Genomic DNA, 22012 nt, shown 5'->3' on the forward strand with positions numbered 1-22012 from the left:
CAATTTTCTGAAAAAAAATGCAGAGGGTCCAACTGCCTAATGAAACTAGCATTGTTGTAAAAAGTGGCACTACAGAGAGGTTGCAACCAATATCCACAGTGCACATAAAGCAAACATGTTTTTTTTTGTTTTGGATAAGGTAGGTAATTGTTAAAACCCTTCTCATTTTTTTTTTACTGCCTGTATCCATTCATTGAGATTTCCTTTCACCTCCTGTTCTAGGTACACAGCAGAAAGTAAGAGAAGATCTCTCCATAGGGGATATCCCCTCCTAGACAGCTGTCACCAAAACAGGTTTACCCTTTGGAAGATTTCACTTCACCTCCTGTTCTTATAACAACTCAAAGATTTCCTATCTGTTTCTGTACCAGCTACGATGATCATGATAAGTAGCCTCCCTAGCAGTCTGATTATGCCAGTATTTCTGTGCTAAAAGCGGTACATTTTTGTGCATGGAAATATGCATTTTTTTTATTGTAGGCCTGTAATTTTTAGGAATAACTCACTGAAATCTGTCCGAACAAGAGTCTAGTAAACATCCCGGGTAGGATAAAATTTGAAATACGAAATGATAAATTATGATTTAATAAATAATCATAAAAAATAATAATATAATAATAATAAATTTAATTCAATAATGTAATCAAACCAAAAACACTGAAATTTGAAATAGATCGCCAAGTTCGCATATCACTGAGCAAAGTCACAAAATCGTTTTCAGTGTCTGATGACGAATTTCCCCACAAATCATTATCACTCAATTCTGCAAGTGGTTCTAATTTACTATCGCTGTTCTCTAGCTAGTCTAAAACCGCTTTTGACCTAAAGGGACGCTTTTTGGACGTCATGGACATTTCAGTTTCCAGGCAGAAAGAACAGAAAAATGCAGGCAGGGCACAGGACAAATCACTCGGGACAAAATGTATGTGAAATGCTTTGATACAGTAATGTTTTACTATGTGATTTTAGTGTATTTATTGAATGTCACTTTTTCACATTTTTAAATTTCCTGCCGTTCCATCCCCCGTACGTCCCGGCGTCGCAGGGAACGGAACCCAGAAGACAGATGCCGGCATCGGCCAGAGGACATTGCCGGGGACACTGCAGGGGGGACATCGTGGGAGTGCAGGACAAGGTAAGTGAAGAAGAGATCCCAGAGCAACGCTGCATGGTATTCCTGAGTGTAGCTCGGGGTTACCACTTGTGGTGCTGAAACTTTACCCCAAGCTACACTCGGGAATACCGCCAGGGAGGTTAAAACCCCAATGGACGCAATAGAACATGACAGAGCTTCTACTCCTTCCACATTTAGATTGTAAACTCTAACCAGCAGGACCATCTGATTTCCCTTGTATTGAATTGTATTGTAAGTGTACAGTCTCCCTTCATTTTGTGAAGCGCTGCACAAACTGTTGGTAAATCATGTATAATAATAATAGTATAGTAATAACACTTCTATCCAAAACCAAATTTTTTTAATTTCGCTGTTTATACACTTTAGGAAGTGAACATTCAACAAGCATTCTGTTACATGAAAGGCATGTGGTTCTGTTTTAAAATTTGTAATTTACTATTTTTTATGCAATCCATTGAAGTGAATTTTTGTGGAGGTAAGAGACTCAGATTTCTTGAAAACAGAAGCTGGGTGTTTTAGAAAGCAAATAGTTAATGTTGGTTTTATACGCAAGAAACCAGCACCCTAATGACATAAATAGGATGCCCTCAAGGTATGAAATAGCTCATGTTAGACTGTCTGATTTCCTGTGCTGCTCCATGTACTGTCTTTATTACTGTACCTCCCAGGGTGTGTCATATGTCTGCAGGTATAAATCTGAAAGAAAAAAAGTCTCCTTCAGTTACACATAGCTCATAGTGAAGTCACTTCCCTGAGTAACCACAAAACAAACAGACCTGGGGGTGATACAGTTTTGCAAGGATTTTACCAGCAGTTACCAGCAGAAGCAAGTATATTATTATGTCATTTAAAGAGTAGTGTATGATAACAATATAAATCAGAATATTAAGTTGCCTGTACATAGGTACAATCAGGGCTGGACAAAACTTCATCAATCTAGGGGCCTCAGACAATAGTTATCCAGAACCAGTAGTTTGACCTGGCTGGACACCATTGCCTCAGCCTTCCAGAGGTTGTTATCAATAATCTTAAATCTCCTGTCCGCCACATTAAACTCTGATCTTATGCTAAAGCCCATGGTGGCAATCTGCCAGCTCTTAAGCCTGGTACACGCGATGAGAATATCGGATGAATGACCATCCATTTTTTTGAATGCTACTCTCATATCGAAAATGAAGAGGTTACTAAAGTTACGAAAATTCTCCTTCAATAGGATACAACTTCGGAAGTGATGTAAGGTGTTGTATTTTTAATGTATTCTTTCGTTTCTGAGCATGTGTGGTCTTGCTCTTCTGATTTTTATCAGAATACTGTACTGATTAAATGAAAATCGTACGATCTGGTATCGTACGAAAAAAATGTTTGTGTTCGTCCTTTAGAATAATTTCGGACAAAAGCTGTGTACTCACAATCAGATTATCATACAATCACTTTGAAAGCAGTATTTTTCATCCAATATTCTCATCGTGTGTATCAGGCTTTAGGCATACCAACACAAGACAACAAATTAAGTTCTGAGACACGATTGCCCTGTACACCTTGTACTATTTGACAGATAGCGGAAGCTGTATACCTCCCTTACAGCTGTAAGAAGCTACCCCCCCCCCAAATGAATCTGTGAATGGATGATGCAACTGTGCAGGTGAAGCCATGCAAAAACCTTCTGATTGTAAAAGAATACAGAATACTTCAAGCAGAAGGAAGCCCTCTGTAATTCAGGTAATTTGCGGGGTCATTTAGAAGGTGGGGAGCTTGGGGATTGGGGAATGTGACCATGCGTCATGTTACATCATAAATATGCATTTTTCAAAATCATCTTTTTATTTTTATGCTGTTTTAGGTGCCCACAATGCTAGAATGAACTTTCTATATCAGCAGAGACAAAAGAAAATTCATTACATTGACACTTTGCTGGTAATTTTAATAGACCTGTCTATTAAAAAATTTTGTATCCTAGATTTTGCTCTGTGTAGTTTATTAGTAAATTACTAATAAAAGTAAAATTGTAAAATCAAAGCCTCTACAATTAAAAAACACAAAGGTTAGGAAAGGTAAAGACATTTACAATAAATGCTCATATTGTGGGGAAACAGAAGCCCGGAATGGGTTGGTATAAAATAAAGAATATAAATGAGGTGTCTTGGGATTCCTTTCTGAGATGCTTTAGTGCTTCACACAGTTCCTAAATATATGCCTGCCGCACAGAAGTAAAAGACATTAGAAAAACATTGCCTGGCCATAACCCATAAGAACTCAAACCTGGCAAAAGTTATTTTAACCTCCTCCAGCCCTCCTAATAAGGAAATGATGGACAAGTGGAAGCTCTCTTGCTCTGGGAGGACATCATTAGACGTCCCACTCTAGCTGCGCATGCGTGCCCCCAGGGGTGTTTGACATTCCGATTGGTAGTGAGCTGTGTCTCTAGGACACAGCAAATCACCGATCAAGGTAAAGAGCCAATGACCTAGGCTCTAACATGTGCTCAGCTGTGTCCAATCACAGCTGATCACATGTAAACAGGAAATGCCGGTTATTGGTAGTCCTCTCCTCATGCTGACAGTGCGTGAGCAGAAGAGAACCGGTAATCGGCATTCCTAGAGGGTACATCTACACTGATAATCAGGGCACTGATCATCAGTGCCCTGATTATCAGTGCAGCCCCATCAGTGCTTCCTTTCAGTGCCAATTATTGCTGCTGATCAGTGCACATAAATACCACATATGTGGAAGTGCCCATCAGTGATGCCTGTCAATGCCCATCCGTGCCGCCTATCAGTGCCTATCAGTGCCAGTTAGTGCCGCCTATCAGTGCCCATCCCTGCCACCTATCAGTGCCAATCAGTGCCACCTATCAGTGCCAGTCAGTGCTGCCTATCAGTGCTGCCTATCCGTGACACCTATCAGTGCCACACATCAGTGCCCATAAGTGCTGCCTATCAGTGCAGCCTGATCAGCATACATTGCTGAAGGAGAAAACTTAGTTATTTACAACATTTTATAATAAAAACTAAGAAAACTTTTTTTTTTTTTAATTTTGTACTTTTCAGTTTGTTAAGCAAAAAATAAAAAACCCAGAGGTGATTAACTACCACCAAAAAAATGTAAATTGACCTAGGCGGGAAGGGGTGCAAGTGCTCAGTAGGCAAGTGGTTAAAGACCTGTGCCCATGCTATGGACATTTTTATATGTTTACATTTTTTTAACAAGTAGTAAAAGAAGTTTTACACAAGCCACATATTATCCCTCTAGCTGCTTTTATTGTAAAGTTATACTTTTTCAATAGGAATGAGTGAACCAAGTAAAGTTCAATTCACTGGACATTCACCAAATGGAGTTTGTGAACCCAGACCATACAAATGAACCCAAACAAAGTCTATAGTAAGTAAATCTTTTCTTTTTCAACCCTTTTTAGGGTTATTTTGCAAGATTTTGTTAAAAAAGGACAGGTAGCTTGTAGGTAGGTTAGGGTTAATCCCACTATGTGGCCCACCTAAGAGTGTTACCCTTTTAAATCCTACCAGCAAGGAGAGTGAGTTCACTTACTTCCTGGTAGAATCTCTTAAATAGTCTGGAAAAAGTCTATAAAAGAGAGTAGAGCCCTAGTCATGGGAAGGGGAGAAATGAGGAGAATGGTCACCTAAGAACTATACTTCATTCTGGGTTCCCCATGGAGGGGGATCCCCTTGGCTGGGCCTGACTGCACTTTACTTGCTTCAAAGAGACTCTCAACAGCAAATGTGCCTGAAACTTGTTGTGAAACTGTGTTTGACTCAAGGCCTGTTTGACTGTTGTATATTACGCATCTTCAGTACAGTAGAAGGTTATCTACATGCACACTCTGTGTGTGTTCTTTAGGTAATGCAATAAATGGAGTGAGGGAGTACAGTTGCAGTGATGACTGTCAAACCCTGGGAGAAGTGAGCCAATGTCCTGGTACCCCGGTAATGAGGGGATACAGCTGCACAATAATCTGGTCTCCGGCCCCCACCCATGCATCTAGAGGAAGACAAAGTGAAGTCTATAGGGCAAAGTCTGTTATGCCCAGAAGGTCAGTGTGTCAGTACTTAAACTTAGTAGAGGGTGCTCCAGCTGGCTACTGTGGCCACAGTTGAGGCAGACTGCCATCCTTCTACAAGCTGGGCACTGCCATTGGGAAGATGTACCTAAGGAAGAACCTGAGAAGTTCACCAATTTCTTTGGGACCTTGGAACAACAAGATAAAGATAACTTAAATAAAGGAATGCGCTAAAACCACAAACTATTCCTAATTTAGTGTAGAAACATTAGTGCAAAAGATATATATATCTATTCTCAATTAATATCAAAAAATATCAAAATTATGTGCAAAACTATTTTTTAGTGCATAAGTAATTTAAATAATTAAATTTGTGAATATAAAAAAAATGTCCATCTCTGAATTTCTTCAAATGTCCAAACAAATCCTTTTCAAATTCAGGTGCTCTCAAAGAAATTGTGCCAAAATCCACCACCAAAAGTAAAGTTGGGTAACTCACCAGAGCTCCATGCTGATCAATCTCTAGAGCCGCAAAAAACGCTTTTTGCTCTGGGAGCAGATGCAATGAATCAACTTCTCAGGTGTGATGATCAATAGCTACACAATCATCCATAAGGTAGGTATCCACCACTCAATATATTGGTTCCAGGAGCATTATATCACTCTCTCTTTTTATATCTCTCCACAGAGAGATACCGCCCCTTGAAGACGTCATTCATGATGAAACTAGTAGGGCTTGCTGGATGCTGACGTTTGTGGAGAAAATTGAGTCACGAGCGCTGTAGTGAGTGTGAGGGGAACAGGAGACTGTTATACCATTTGCTGTTTTATGCTGTTATACTGGTGTCGGTGAAGACACCCTTTTTGTGAGTGTAAATCTTTATTAAATTGTTGGATACTTTTATAAAAAAACTGTCTGCACCATGATTTTCTCTTTCATTCCCAAACATGACCTCGGTGGAGAGATATAAAAAGAGAGAGTGATATAATGCTCCTGGAACCATTATATTGAGTGGTGGATACCTACCTTATGGATGATTGTGTAGCTATTGATCATCACACCTGAGAAGTTGATTCATTGCATCTGCTCCCAGAGCAAAAAGCGTTTTTTGCTGATCTAGAGATTGATTAGCATGGAGCTCTGGTGAGTTACCCAACTTTACTTTTGGTGGTAGATTTTGGCACAATTTCTTTGAGAGCACCTGAATTTGAAAAGGATTTGTTTGGACATTTGAAGAAATTCAGAATTGGACATTTTTTTTATATTCACAAATTTAATTATTTAAATTACTTATGCACTAAAAAATAGTTTTGCACATAATTTTGATATTTTTTGATATTAATTGAGAATAGATATATATATCTTTTGCACTAATGTTTCTACACTAAATTAGGAATAGTTTGTGGTTTTAGCGCATTCCTTTATTTAAGTTATAGCACTAAGAAATGTATTTGGTTTCTTTGAGGTGGAATTGCAGCTTTAAAGTATTAAGGGTGTGGCGCTTTTATTACACTTGTGAACAAGATAAAGATGACTGTAAACCTGTGTTCACCAGCTCCTCTGCCTCAGATCGTTCCACGCCACATATGGAATATTCTCCTATATTGGATATGTCTTCATACAATTCCTCAGTCTGTCATAAATGGGATCTCACTCCACAAGCAACCCAGAAAAATGCAAACAGCAGATATTCCTGCAAATGAGCTGAGACCCATTAATGCCTCCATGGAGGGTACTACTAAGTACCAAGATTCAGTTAAAGACCACCATACTCAAAACCAGCCATTCCCAAATATCACAATAAAGCAAACACATTAGGTATGTGTAATGGTGTTCATTTTATTACCTGCAGGTGGATGCTTTCTGGTAAAAATCATCCCTCCACACTAGCCATATTTAAAATTTTGTTACTATCAAACATTCCCTCTTATTTATGTATTTATTTCAGGTGCTTATATAGCGCCGTCAATTTATGCAACACTTTACATATATATATATATATATATATATATATATATATATATATATTGTACATTCACATCAGTCCCTAACCCTCAAGGAGTGTACAATCTAAGGTCCCTAACTCACATTCATACATACACATACTAGGGCCAATTTAGACAGGATCCAATTAACCTGCCAGCATGTCTTTGGAGTGTGGGAGGAAACCGGAGTACCCGGAGGAAACCCACGCAGGCACAGGGAGAACATGCAAACTCCAGGCAGGTGGTGCCGTGGCTGGGATTCGAACCAACGACCCTAGTACTGCCAGGGAGATGTGCTAACCATTTAGCCACTGTGCTGCCCACTCTTATTTTTAAACACTACCTATTTCCCTAATGGGCAAAAATTTTAACTCAGGTAATATTTTTATATCAGTGTTTCTCAAACTTTTTTCAGTCAAGGCACACTTTAAAATTTTGGACAGTCCCAAGGCACCCTTTAAAATTATGGACGGTCTTGAGGCACCCCATTCTAAAATGTGAAAAACTATTCTTTTCCTCCAGATGTGAAGATTGGCTCGTCCTCTGTGATGACCTCATATTATAATAGTTTTATATAACATCCACACATGTAGGATACCCAGGTGATTTATTCTTCCGAAGCAAATACACTTTTGCACACTGGTACTGACTAGTATTTCAATGTTTCTCTTCTCCATCAGTTTTTCTTCATCACTGAGCTAATGTGACCTCAGCACTGACAGAGGGGCAGGGGAGGGTCAAACTAGGATGCCGTGCAGGCAACTGACATCCTCCTTATCAATTGATGATGCCATTGGTTGTCAGGACGCTGGTGGCTAGAAGGTCGTAATGGTGCACAATGAAAACTTGTGGCTTTGTGTAACTAAAAGGCAGGCTTGTTCCACCCACTGGCTTGTATACAAGTCTTGGGCAATTTTTAGACATTTTGCCAAGGCACCCCTGAAGAAACCTCAAGGCACCCCAGAGTGCCTGGGCACCCTGGTTGAGAAAGGCTGTTTTAGACAATAACTATTAAATGACAAAAAGCTAGATGTTCTTATACATACAAATCATCCATAGAAGTACAGGAAGGATGTAACACCCAGATTTCTAAAATGATTACAGAACCATGTTACTAGAGCAATTATCTCACTGAATGCACCTTGCTTCCCTAGGAACGCTATGGTGCTCCGTCGAATGCCACACAATATCTGGCCAGTTAAATCTCTCAGGCTGCAAAGATAGACAAACATGTAAAAATCCCTTACTTTTACAGATCTTATCCTGGAGGACTTTATGATCTTCACTAGGGATAAGATCCAATACACCACTTTCCACCAGCCTGTTTGTACAAAATCTATCAATACATTCCTGGGGTGATAAGGGAGTTGATATAATCACACTGACTAAAAAGTACATTCATATCTCACACATTGCATTATTACAAATTTCTAGCTCCCTCGACCATAATAAACTACTACAAGTTTTACACTATATCCTAACTCAGAACTGCCTCACTATCAATAGGAGCACAACTGTTTGGTCTCAATTTACATCCTTCATTCCAAAAGAAAAAGGAGATCTCGCTACTGTACAAAAAAAAATATTCTCTAAATCCAGTCCTAAGCTCCAATGGGAAATGGATCTCGGGAAATGCATGGGCTACCCTTTAGAAGCTATATCAAAAATACTGTCAAGATGCTTCTTCACCCCGTACCAACTTCTGAAAGTTTACACAAACTTGTCCTTAGATTGCTGGAGAGGATGTGGACTTGTGGAAAACCTACTACTTTTACTATTCCATGCTATGTCTCCTCCACATTTAAACAGGCATTATTGCTTTCACCAAAAATGGCCCTTTTAAAGCTATTGACAAATTATTAAAAAAATACAGAGAAGTAATGGCTCCCATTCTAAACCCTTAAACAATACAGATACTTATGGATATATTTTGGCATTAAAAATAGCATCAAAACTATCTTAGGTGGTACTACTTATACACATTTACTCTCAGCTCAATTTAACCTTTTTACTTTCTGTTTGTTTAATCTCAGTCCCTATATATTCTTGACAGATTTTTACCCTCTACTGTTCCCTTGGATAAGAAAACATAAGAACTATAGGAGCACAATATGAATCTGTAACCAATGGTCCAAATGTTTCTTGAAGAGGTCAGATCACAAGCAGCATCAGTGCAATGTTTCAAGCCCCAGAGGACCTCTACGTTTGTCATGTAATGCCAAGAACGTTTTTGCTCTTTGCTTCCCAGTTCTTTAATGGCTATTTTGGGCCTATAATAATTTTTACCTTCATGAACATTATGGTGAACTTTTGATAGGTATCTACTGTAAGTTCTAAAGAAATTCCAGGAAATAGACATTTTGAGAACTGCTGTAATAAAAGGGGTATGTGACAAATAAATGTGGGGGTTGCCACTTCCAAGGACTCGATTGAGGTGAGGGGTAAGGAAGGCAGCTGGGACTTCTATTCTTTTTTAACAGCTGGTGACCTAAACTGACCAGTGTAGAAGTTAAAATATGTGGAAGGGTGTGACTTTACCTGGGTGGGTGAGTCTAGGCATATATAACACCAAAGCAAGACCCCCACTCTCTCTCTTAAAGCCCAGTAATCAGGATTTCTGCGTAACGTACCATCATTATTCATGTTTCTTTCATGTAACTTTTTTTCCTGTAGTTGTCTCTATGTATTGGTAACGTTTTGTGTTTGCATTGTAATAGCATTACTTTTAAAGTTATACCAGCTACTTTGTATTTTTGTTATAACTGATTAGTAGTCAGCTTCTTTTCTGTGTAAATAAATTAGATCTTTATTTTTTGCACAGTTGTTATCATTTGGTATTAACATTATTGGTAATAGCCACATCAAGATTGGCTAAATTCATGTATAGACAATAGGTTGTAATCACTTATTATATGTATCATCAAGTGGATAAGTGAGGTGGCATAACCGCCAAAACAGTTCCTATCAAAATGTGAAATAGGAAGAAATAACAAGATAATAAATTATTTTACTATATAATTCAAAATTACAATGCAAGGCTGGAAATTCAACATCTTTATTGCAAAAAAAGTGACTGGAGCTGTAGTGATCACACTGTGATCTTCTCTTCCTACTCTTCTTACTTCTATTTTGACCACAGTACATATTTGGTGGTCTCTAACAGCAATAGGGAAGGCAAGGGGACCAGGAATCAGCAGCTACAGTGACACCATAGCAGCTATGGTCACTTTTTTAATAATAGAGTGACCATAATTTTGGGGTCCTGGGTTGTTAATGACATTAACTAACCATAAACTTGTTAGGTGTCTGATATATGAACCATATTGGAGGCAACAGGTACACTTTAATGAATTTACCTGATATAAAAGCTACACCTTACCTAGTGCATAACTATAGTTCAATTTCAGAAAGATCACCTTTCACTTACCATATACAGATAAGTCCTAGGTTTCTAACTGCAAATATGAAAGTTTGAAGAAAAAAGAATCAGAATTTGTTGCAACAACGAAACACCAGAAATTCATAACTGTCATTAGTGAAGGTGTGTATAGGAACAACATAGCACACAAACTCCCTTTGATCTTAAAATAGGGTTGGCACAGTACAGGGGACCATGTACTGCCATTAAGGCATGGGGACATATTCAATGACTCATCGAGCCTCAAGGGGTCTGTGTGTTTCCGACTTCTCTTCTCTGGCTGAATTCCCTTTGCCCCAATTTGCCACCATATCTGATCAGGCTCTGTGGGCCACAAAGGGCATAAAATTCCTAAGGGACATAACTCAGGAAGGTAGGCTGTCAACCCCTTCATGCCTTCACACTTTCCTAGCTCAGTTTGGTTCCCCTGGTGTAGAGACTTCGCTCTCCACAAATGAAATGCTGCTGGTGACGGAGGGTAGGCAGAACAGAACACACACGGCGGATGGCAAACACACAAAGCTTTATTGAGACAAATGACAGTCACTCAATAGGGGGATTGCAGGGAGTGGGACAGGACCCAGTATGGAAATAGCAAGGAGAGGGCCAAAATACTTGTAGTCCAGCCCCAAAGGGCAAAGTTAAAGTCTCTACAGCAGTTTGTAATCCAACAGTGAGGTAGAGGGGCAGTACCAAAACAGTTCAAGCAAAACAGGGAAAGCATACACTCACGGATCCGACAGGGTGCCCGAGCTCTCAGGGAACAAGATAGTATGACACAGATACCTGCTGAAGCCCGGAGTATGCATTCCGTAGTCCATGGTAATATTTCTCCCCTGAGTCCCTGTTGCTTGTAAAGTAAAGGGCAGCTGGTGTGGTTTTCCCCTTTAGCTTGGGGCTTGCATAGCAGCTGGCTTTCTCCCCCTATCCTTGGGTTCTTGGGCTGAGTGGCTGCAGTCTCCCCCTATCCTTGGGGGTCTTAGGCTGGGAGGCTGCGGTCTCCCCATATCCTTGGGGGTCTTAGGCTGAGTGGGTGCCGTCTCCCCCTATCCTTGGGGGGGCTCAGGTTGAGTGGCTGCAGTCTCCCCCTATCCTTGGGGTCTGCAGGCAGGGTGGCTGCGGTCTCCCCCTTTAGCTTGGGGGGGCTCAGGCTGAGTGGCTGCGGTCTCCCCCTATCCTTGGGGTCTGCAGGCAGGGTGGCTGCGGACTCCCCCTTTAGCTTGGGGGTCTCAGGCAGGGTTGGCGTGCGGGGGTCCCCCATATCCGTGGGGCCTTAGGCAGAGTTAGCCACGAGGTTCCCACCACAGCTGGGATCCCTCGGTGGCTTGGCAGCAGAAGAGAATGAACAGGAAGAGCCCGGCATCGGTCTTTTAAGCCGATGCAGGACGCTTCCCGGTCATCCTGGCAATGGTGGGCGGACCGTGAGCAGCGTGCCCCTTTGCTCGGCAATGAGGCACGCCCCTCTGGACACGGGTTGCGCTCTCGTGAGCGCGGCCTTTGTCCAGAGGCATCTGCAAGCACGGGAACTCCTCGTGCCGGGATTGTGCGGCGTCAGCCTGACGCCGTGGTCCAGAACATTTCTGCAGGAAATGAACCTCGCTATCTTGTCCCCTCCGGCCTCGCTGGATGGGGATAAGATAGTGGCAGAAGTGAGAGGAGCCACGCCTCTCGTCCTGTGCAGCTGGGCTTCAAAGAGCCGCGGCAGGACGAGAAACAGCAGGGGGTCATTCCAGATGCGGGCCAGCGGAGAGGGTAGAGCGCCATCTGTGACACTGCTAAAGAAAGATTCCCTAAAAATCCAGTGTCCATGGTATAAAGAGAGCTATTTACTGTGATACCATCATTGGCCCGCTGTAGAACAAAGAGGACAGGAGACTTCCCCGATCTACAGGGGGAGGTTTGGGAGGACATATGGGATTTTCCCTTCCAATACCTTGTCTCTGCTAGAGATCGTCTCATACAATTCAAATTCCTGCGTGGAATATACTTGACGCCCTCCAAGCTTGCTAATATCTATCCCGGTCTCTTCAAATGCTGGTGTTGTTCCTACTCCCCTGCTGACTTTAGTCAGGTGTTCTGGCACTGCCCTACAGTTCAGACATTTTGATGAGAGGTAGCTAAATGTTTAAATGATGTCTTAGTCCTGCCATTGAGAATTTATGTATGTCTGCTTGGCTTGGTGGAAGGATTGGCCCCTACCAGAGCATTCTGAACTCTACTTACCATACTCTTATTTTACGCCTGTAAGGTGATCCTTTTACACTGAAAGAAATCTACTGCTCCTACTTTGGCCTCTTGGAAGACCCTGGTCAATACCGTGGTTCTGTTCTAAAGAACTACACATTCGAACAGAGGATGTCCTAAAAAGTTTGACAGAGTGTGGCAAAGTTATCTCTCTACACCTTCCACCAAGGTCTAAGCAGAAATTCAAAGTGCACCTAACTGAAAAGACACACACACAACAAACACTCCCAAATACAAAACAGAAATTAACTGAAAGCCAAAAAAACCCCAAAATATTACAAGAAAAAGACACAAAATACTTACCTTGGACTGCATGTGCTGGTGAAGTCAATGAGCCTTAATGCTGCCCTGTAGTAAAGCTGAGTGCTCAAAATCCTGCAAGAATGCACTGCAAAAATGTACACTGGCAAAATGTCAGAATTTTCATTGTTGCTTGTCATGCAAATGATCAATATACCTAGCATCATAGTAAAAGCTACCGTAGCCCTGGTTTTTTTTGGGGAGGAGAGATGTATGATAAATTACCCCCCCCCCCCCCAAACAGGATATTGAGCTAAATCTGTAGGTAAATACAAGAACCAAAATCTTTGCTAGGTTGAAGAGCTGGTGTGATAATAAAGTTGTCAATGTTTCCACATAGGACAGGACCTCTGTGAATTGGGGGGATTCCCCTCCTGGGAAATTAATCTGTAATCTAAACAAAGTAAATGGGAGCAGAAAAACTACTGCAACCGGCATATAGCATTAACCGTACATACATAGATATACACCAGTATAGAAATATTACAAGCTTTATAAAATTGTATGTTAGTGCAAATAAAAAAAGTATCACGTCAGTACTCAATTGTTTCTGAAGCTTTATAAAAGAAGATATTAATAACAGTACATACAGTATATCCAATGTACAAACCGGTATTATCAGCAAAAGGGCCCGATAGGAGTCGTGGTGGAATTGTGCACATATACCCAGGTATACAGTATATAGTTATTAATAGATACCTCCAGATGAATGTTGCACCTAAGTCCATTTGTAGGGGTCCCTGAGGATGATGTGGCATTTGTCTTTGTGTTGGAGACCTGGAGACAAAATCTGCAGTATCAAAGAGATCCTCCAACTGTTGTCCAACTGTTTCTATTCTGACATGCAACCAGACCTCTAACCAATGATCCTGACATGGCCACCAGATGCCTAACCTGGCTGATTTTTGTGCCCTAAGCTAAAACTAGTTGTAGTTACCTAAAATAACAGGAGTTGCATATAAACTATATTGCAATAAACAGGTTCAACCACCAATATACTGGAAGGTGACCACTACACATACAGTAGCACAGACCTAGCTATCTGGTACTGTGCATATGGAATAATAATAATAATAGGGCAGATATACTCTGTCACAACAATTTAGATATATACTCAGCAGCTGCATGTAAACTATTAGATTATATGAATACTTGCAAAATAGTCCGTTCTGGCTTGAGGTTTAGCAGCATGGACAGGACATGTGGCTGAGACTTTCTCTCTTCCTCTCCACTTCCTCCTTGCAGGGTTTCAAAGCCAACAACCCAGAGACAGCAAGTGCATTCATAATATATATACAGGCATTTACAAATTCAGACAGTACAGAGCAGCAGATCCCTACACTATACATTTAACGTTTGCTGAAAGTATCCACCAAATGACAACAAAACTGCTAAGTTGCATTGAATGTTAGCTAACCAAGAAGCACCTTTGGGCTGATTTACTAGAGCAGATGAGAATTTTTATGCAATATATTGTGTGAATGTTCACTTCAATTGACCAATCATGTGAAGATGAAATAAGTAAACAGAAATTTTCTTTACACGTGACTAGATAAGTCAATTGAATATTCACATAGTAAATCAGCCTCAAATAGCTGTATCACAGAAGCAATATCTGGATTCTGGATTAACCTGAGATAACTGAAAACCAAAACCTAGAGACCTTCCTAAGAAGCCTTGATTTCATAGGGGTGATTTACTTAAAGCAAATAGGCCTTTCACTTATCAAAGCATGTTGCACTTTGCCAGCGACTTTTCTCCAGAGCTTAGTAAATGAGGTGAAGCTCTGTTGAATTCCATCAACCAATCATGTTCAGGAAAAAATGCTGTTTATTCATTTATTTTTGTACGTGACTGGGTATTCTTTGCAAAGTGAAACTTCACTGTATTCTCTAGGCTCTTTGTCAGGTGAATTGTGAACACAAGCTTGCACGGAGGTATGTGCACACACTTAGCAATGCACACAGAATGTGAAATGCCTATGTAACAACACGTTAGTGTGGATGAGCATGCAAGTGAGCCCAGATGTTTTGGGGCCTATTGGTCTATTTAAAGCTGTACCAGATTTCAAAAGAGCACTGAGTGGTCGTCAGCTCCTCTTCTCTTTTATTGTTTGACATGCGTCACCCTTCCATGTGCTCCTTGCTGTGAAGGTCAGTTATAGATTGGGGCAGTGGCCATTTTTGTACTGTTAATACGCTGGTGAGGGGGTGCACTAGACACCTTAGCTGCCATTGAGCTAAATACTGGGTGTCCCTGTAACTTTAATAAGGAGGGGGGGTCCCTCAGGCTTACCTGCCCTCAGTATATCCATTTATACATGTGCTTCTATTATGGAGGCTCTCAAAATTCAGAGTTATGACCTGCAGAATATTGGGGTGCCATGAAGAGGCTCTGCAGCTTCTGCAAGTATTTGCAAATGTGTGCTAACTAAACCACTGTTTTTAACGTATACTGTTAGACAGGTTAATTTGGTTTGTTCACAAGCTGGTCGATAGGTTGAGCTGGGAATTTTTCTCTTTTATTGTTTGACATGTGTCACCCTTCAATGTGCTCCTTGCTGTGAAGGCCAGTCATAGATTGGGGCAGTGGCCATTTTTTGTATCGTCAGCTTCTACTACCTGTGACCTGATCCCATGCATGCTTCTTTGTTCTGACCTGGCTTCATTTGACTCTGCTTGCTCCTGATACTTCATTGCTGACTCTGGATTTTAAACGACCTTGTCTCCTGGGAGCCTGCTGTTCCGGTACCTTCTCTGCTCACCTGATATAGGGTTGCCACCTCATCCCTTTAAAACAGAACACATATTAGTTACACAAGGTCATGTGGCTAATTAAGGTGGTAATTAAACTCATTTAGTAAATTAGCCTCAGAACCTGTGTAATTAATATGTGTTTGGTTTTAAAGGGATGAGGTGGCAACCCTACCTGATACTGAACTTGACCCAGCTCTAACCCTGCCTCTGTATCCTGATTCTGTATTGCTGCTGCCCGGTTGTTGCAGACCCCTGCCTGTGTGACCACACATCAAAGAACCTGCATCTTCCAGCTGCCAGTTTGCCTGCTGCACAGACTTCAGCTCTGCACTTGCTGAAGTGTCTCCCGGCCAGAATTTCTTCAGGCACACTTGCCACCCTATGCCATTATACCTTGTCATCAACTTCAAGGGAAATGAGACAAGAGGTGTAAGGGAAGCCCTTTTGTCAACTTAGCCTCGACCAGGTACGTGTCCTTCTTGCAAAGTGCTTATTGGCCTATAGTAAATAAATCACCATCCATGATCAACAGCAATGCTTTTCAGGCATTTTCAGGCAACCTTTTTTCAAGTTGCAGTGTTCTTTTTGGGCCCCTTCCACACAGGGCAGATTCCAAGTCTGCTTGCTCAATAGAGAATCTGTCCGCTGAGCAAGCAGATGGCTGGTCTGTGTCTGCTCTGCTTTTGCAGGGCGGACACAGACACAGCCCTCTGTCTTCTATGGGCGGTTGGATGTAAACAGACAACCTGTCCGTTTACAAGCGACTGCCATCCAATCCACTAGAGATCCACTAGAGAGATGAAGAATGGATCCCCATCTGTCTGTTTTTTAGCGGATAGGATCAGATCTGATCGGATTGCGGTGTTGCCAACCTACCAGATTGAAATTCACCAACACGACACCCAAATTTTACTGGCACAGCCAAGTTTTTACTGGCATTTCCAAAAGTTAATAATTACAGTTTTAAGTGAAAATTTCAGCATTTAGTCTACAAACGAGTGAAATATGCAATTAGCAATGCGATTTAAGGTAGAAGGCAAAAAAACATATTTCTTATTTTATTTTCGATATTGTAAGTAAGTAGCTCAGGGACAGGAGGGCAACAAGTTAGAATGGGAAGGCACACACACTTAAAACTGACCGTCACAGTGACAGTGACATCAATGTACAGCAGCCCAGATGATGATGACACCTCACTGACAAGACACATCCCCACCTCAGTCGCAGTCAGGGGCGGACTGACAACTCATGGGGCCCCCGGGCAATAGGGGATCATGGGGCCCCTGTGTCCTTGCCCAAACTCAAAAAAGTCTATGAAAAAGGTACCAGGGGCATCTCATGGGGCCCTTACTGACCCAGGGCCCTCGGGCAGTGCCCGAGTTTCCAAATGGTCAGTCCGCCCGTGGTCGCAGTAACCGACTCCACACTACTGTAGGTGGTCCCTTCAGTACACTCCAGTCCAAACAGCACTGACCATCCCACTCCCGGCTTACCTTGCTCCCATCCCACAGACCCACCCACAAGGCTCTGGCTGCTCCGCTTGGCTCCCTTGCACCATGGCAGCACTCGACATGCTCAGGCACCACCTCCACCAAACCCACCTCCGCCAGCACCATACGAACACACTGTAGCAGACACTCGGATGGTCTCAGCTGGCTTTGGACCGGAACTGCACATGTGCAGATCTGAGCCAAGCATCACAGCCATATTTTTAACTGCCAATCTTTTCCTGTCACTAACATTTACTGGCAGGAGAAAAGTGCTAATTTTTTACTGGCTGCCAGTAATAATACTGACGATTGGCAACACTGTTGGATTGAGGTCGGTGTAAACAGACACAAGTTCATTCACATTTGCAGCTCCATAGGGGATAATGGAAGGTCTGATCGTTACGCCTAAAAACTGACAGGTGGACCTGATCGATCCGCCCGTGTGAAAGGGGCCTAAAGTTATCCTATGAGGACATTTCCCTCAAATGGTGGTCAAACGGTGGTCCAGGAGGGTGAGACTCAGAAAAGTCAGAGTAAATTACTTCCTAACACTGGCTGGCTATAGCAGTCAAATTATTTTTTGCATTTGTTCACCTCTTCATAGCTAGTAAAGTTACAATAACCTACCCGAATGATCACTTACTTACAGTAAACTCTCTAACCTGATGCTGTTTGCTAAAATACATAGCTGTTTGAGCAGCTATTCTACTTCAGGTCAATGAGTACACCAGCCTTTATCTGTGAAAATGTTGGTTTCTATCTGTGTGACTATAACTCTCAAGAAAGGAAATGAGGTTTACAATCCACACTATTGCAATAGTAATAAACCTCAGACACTGAATTGCTTCCAACCTATGCAATGGCAAGATGTATTTATTGTATTATATTGTAGTCAAAGTCCAGAGGAAATTGACCCTTGTTCACGAGTAGAACATGTGGAGCTGGAAGTTACAATGGTCACCCAGACTAGGACGAACCACAGATTAAAACACTGCAGTGGGTGAAAGGTCATATGATATAAAATAGTAAGAGTGAAACGTGTTTTATTTATGAACTTATTCATTCCAAAAAAAATGTGTCTATTTGCTCTGTTCCCAACGATAAAAATGTTCAGTACATAATACTATTTCTGGTCAGGAGACCTTTCACATTATTGCATTGTCGTAACACACTAGTTCCAGCTAGGCCCGTTTGTGCACGCTACATGTTATGGTGTACTTTGATATTAAGGATTTTGAATGGCACTCCAGCATACCTCCACATCACACCCGTGTTTCTGCAAACTACAATATATAGCAACAAAATACTTATACACTATGCAACTAAACATACCACAACTGATCAGACAGGTATGAATGTGCCCTCAGAAAACTAATATTAAAAAGAATATTTTGATTAAATATTTGAACGCAGGTAATTCTTTTATTGCGATTAAATACAGAAAAAGAAATCATCACATTTGACAGAAAGTGCACAGGCACATCAATGATGTATGTAGTCCGGTGAAGAGGTATATTCTCTGTATCCAGGTGCGGACTGACAACTCATGGGGCCCCAGGGCAATAGGGGATCATGGGGCCCAAACTCAAAAAAGCCTATGAAAAAGGTACCAGGGGCATCTCATGGGGCCCCCTACTGACCCCGGGCCCTCGGGCAGTGCCCGAGTTTCCAAATGGTCAGTCCGCCCCTGTCTGTATCCTGCCACCTCTGGACACAGAAATACTATGTGCGATAGATGCATAAAAACTAGCCAATTAGCGGAAGATTGGCTGCTTGCAGGGTGGGTCAGAGGTTCTATTCACATGTACCTGCTCAGATAGGTATTCTACTGCTAACAGCGTCGGTGGCCATTGATTTTCACAAAGCTGACAGCTGCATGGTGTGTGCAAGAAGCATTGACAATCATGTGAGGATCATTCATTTAAGTACAGAGTGTATAACGGTATGTATAGGAAAGGAGTAAAACCGCTGCTCAGCCATCTGTTTTTACCACCCCCTCTGCACTGACATGGGAAAGCACCCTGTGGATTTACACCATGTGCTTTCATAACATCTGCACTCATGTTCCTCTATCACAGCCTTTTTCAACCGGGGTGCCTAAAAATTGCCTCAAATTGACCAAAAATTATGAACAAGCCAGCAGGTGGATCAAGCCTTTTTTTTGTTACACACAGCCATAGGTTTTCATTACAACATTACAACCTTGGGCACCATATGGTCATTGGCCAGCATCCTAACAACCGCTGGTGTCATTGATTGATAAGGAGGACATCAGGCACCTACACAATATTTGACCCCCTCTCTCTATTTGCTCTGATGTTTGGTGTCTTATGTGTGTGAATGCTGCCATAATATGTAAAACTATTATTTTAGATTTTAGAATAGGGTGACTTCAGATCATCCATAATTTCAAAGGGTTCCTTGACTGGAAAAGGTTGATAAACACTGCTCTACCAACTAAGCATCATTTCCGCACTCCTCTCCTGCATATACTACCTGCTGATAAAAACATGCATACTGTCTCCTGCACATGCTAGTTGTCATCATACACTTCACTCTGCTCTTCTGCATATACTGGCCATGGTTACACACTCCTCTACTACCCATGTCCATTGTCATACAATCTGCACTCATTTCCTGCACAAACCATCTTTCGCTCCACATTTCTCTTCCTGCACATATCACTTGCTGTCATAAATTCCACACTCTTTCGGCACCTGTCATCATACACTTTGCACTCTTCTCCTGCATATACTGGCCTCCATTACACCCTCCACACTCCTCCAAACTCCTTTCATACATACTGTATACCATCTTACACTCCTTTCCCACACATGTCAAACCACGCTCCTTCCCTACACAAATCATCTCACCTTCCTACATGTCATCCCACACTCCTTTCCTACACACTTCTTTCATACAAATATCATCATGCACTCCATAGTCCTTTCCAGCACATACCCCCCACCGTCATACACATCATACTTTTTTTCTGCACATACTACTTGCCATCATACACTCTTCTCATTCCTCTCCTGAAAATACCACCTTCCGTCAAACCCTCAGCACTCAATTCCTGCATAAGAGTTATACACTTTGCACTCACTTCCTACGCATACTATGATACTTTTTGCACTCCTTTCTTGCATATACCATCATACATGGCAAACTCCTTTCCTGCACACACCGTTACACCCTCTGTATCTAAAGTATAACTAAAGGCAACATTTTTTTTAACTTTTGGAAACCCCACTGGTTTCCACCAGTTCTATGCTGATGGCACTGCTGGACGTCTTCTGGTGCTGAACGGAAGTAAGCATGATGTGTCTTTCATCTGCTGCATTAAGTTTGCTTGGCCGACCACTGTGGCTACGGTCCTTAAGGTTGCCTGTTTCTTTAGATTCAAATAACCAGCCTGGATATTTATCATGCTAATGCCAATCCCTGGAGAGGAAGGAGACTTGAGAGGGGATCAATAGTCTGAAGACCTGGAGAGAATGTTCTACCAGGAGGGTTCCAAAGCCTGAGAGGCTGCTGCCTTGAGGCAGTCCACAGACAGTGTAGCTGTTGTGGAGGCCTTAGCGGTGTCAGGGCTGAGGGCCTGGATAGATCTCCTGAGAAGCTGGCTGTAGGACTTCACCACAAGTCTGGTCTGGAGAAGGATTGTTTCCCTCACTGAACCATGTCCAGAGGAAGCTGGAAGGTGGCAGCTGTCCTGAGGACTTGTGAGTAAAGACCCTAAATTTATTCCTAGTGACTCTATGCTCTTGGGGATTTAAGTGCCAATGGTAGCCATGGACTGAGACTGCTCTCACAGGGTCTCAGAGTTCTGGCCATTCCCCTGTCCTTAGTAGGATCCTGGAATATGAGCTTAGAGAAAAGTACCCCTGTTACTGTGCAGCGCTTTAGAAATCACATTGGGTACTAATAGTTGTGCGAGCTAACCAATATGAGGCCCTGCCTAGGCAATCTATTCAATTTGTATTCAATTAGGTAGTTTCATGCATCTCATAGTTGGTCGATGTAATAGACATTGTATAGGAACATTGCATATGTGATAAGCTTAGGAGCATATGGAATTTTTCTTTCGTACAAATAGTAGGTATGCCAATTCACACGTTTCTTCTGTACTCACAGTTTGTTACTGTTTACAAACAGTGCAGTAAGTTAATTGTCAACTATAGTCTGGCTGAAGTGCCTTCCTTCAGGATTCTGAAAACATTTACTGCTTTGAACTATTAACAAGTATGACGTGTCATCAATGTGACAAGCAATGTCCAGGGACAACGTGTGTTGACATTATGGGGTGATTGTTTTATACTTTGTAATCCAACATCTGACTTTTATTTCTCTACTACGCATACGAAAATGCGCATACACCGAGATTTCCATCACATTTTACACTCCTGATCACACAGGCCATGGAAATTTTTAGTGCAAAAGTGTAAAATGTGGCTCTCACTTACCATGCAGTATATGTGCACTATCCCTTACAGCCAATGCAGATTCAAATAATTTAATAGAGTTTCCAATCAAATGCCGATATTATGCACTTGGCACTGACATTTACCACCTAAGTACATAGCAAGTGTAGAAAGAGTTAGCTACTAAGCAGCACTGGTTGCCCTTGTGTTACCACCTCTATACCCAAAATCATGATGACTGTTA

Source organism: Staurois parvus, unplaced genomic scaffold, assembly GCF_062004578.1.
Source record: "Staurois parvus isolate SC_StPar_1 unplaced genomic scaffold, SC_StPar_1.0 ptg000056l, whole genome shotgun sequence".
Lineage (NCBI taxonomy): Eukaryota > Metazoa > Chordata > Amphibia > Anura > Ranidae > Staurois > Staurois parvus.